The sequence below is a fragment of the Myotis lucifugus genome, unplaced genomic scaffold (genome assembly GCF_000147115.1).
Source record: "Myotis lucifugus unplaced genomic scaffold, Myoluc2.0 scaffold_100, whole genome shotgun sequence".
NCBI lineage: Eukaryota > Metazoa > Chordata > Mammalia > Chiroptera > Vespertilionidae > Myotis > Myotis lucifugus.
The window spans coordinates 2,272,992-2,274,320 of NW_005871148.1; positions in this window are offsets into that span (position 1 = coordinate 2,272,992).

Genomic DNA, 1,329 nt, shown 5'->3' on the forward strand with positions numbered 1-1,329 from the left:
CAGGCTGCATTGCTCTGGCTTCGGTCTGGACTGGACAATGGAGGCAGCAGGAGAGAGGGAGAGTTGGGGTATTTATCTCCCGGGTCTTTTCAGGCCTTATCCCCTCAGCACTCAGCACAGGGAACTGAAGTAAATCGCTGAGCTGACCGGGGGTGACTTTAGACCTGGGTGGATGGCCACACAGTTGTGCCTGGATGACGTTTAAACTACAGGGGACAAGGTCCATGTTGGTCACATTGTACAGTGTGTCCAGGGCAGCATGACCCCAATCCAGGCCCTGAGTCACACCCTTCTGCTGACGAGGAGGACGCGGATGACTGGAGTGACGATGGTGATGATGATGGGGAGTCCATTTACCTGACGGAGTCACAGGAGGATTTCATTTTAGCACTATGTCCCTCTGTCATGTTGCAAGATAATATTTGCTTTTGGGGCCGATCCTTTCCCTGAGGGGTAGTTTACATGCAATGTTACGCTCCCAGTTTTAAGAAGACAGTTGGATGAGTTCTGACACACTTACCTCTGTAACCACCACTCCTATCAAGATATACAACCTTTGTCACTTCAGACAGTTCCCTAGGCCCCTGTCCATGTAATCCCTGACGCAAACTCGCCACCTCCCCACCCCTATCAAAGCCAACCACTGTCTGATCCTTATCTCCATCTTCCCAACCTCACAGGATGTTGTGTCCAAGGAGTTTCTGATCATGCTGATCTTGCCTCCATGCCCATCATGTTCTCTGTGATGTACCTGCATTTATCCCTTCTCACCTGGTTAACTCTCCATCTTCCTTTAAGATTCCTCCTCCAGGAAGTCTTCCTGATCTTCTCTTCCACTCTGGCTGGGAAAGGTGCCCTGCAACAAAGTCCAGCATTGTGTTGACTGTATCGCCATTATAAATAGATTCTGTTTATAATTCGCCCCATTCACCTGTGAGCTCCTCGAGACAGGAATTGGGTCATATACTGCTTTGAATTCCTGACTCTAGCACAATGCCTGACATACAATACATTCGTTGTTTAAATGAATAGGTGAAGTAAATAAATAATTTCCCCCCCAGGACACAGTCATTAACTTTTAACATCACACTACATGTTTGACCCTTTTGGTTACAAGAAACAAAGACTCAAAATATGTGTGAGGATTTGTAAAGAGGCACACACAGCCATGTTGCCTGAGAGAGTGTCCATAGCAGATTCTTACAGGGATGCACCTCCAAAAATATAGGAAAGAACCACTGCACAGGGACATGGTTGACCGTGCCTTCCTGAGGCAAATCCTTCTTTGTTCTTTTCCAACTTAAACATTTTATCCGCTACAATCAGTAG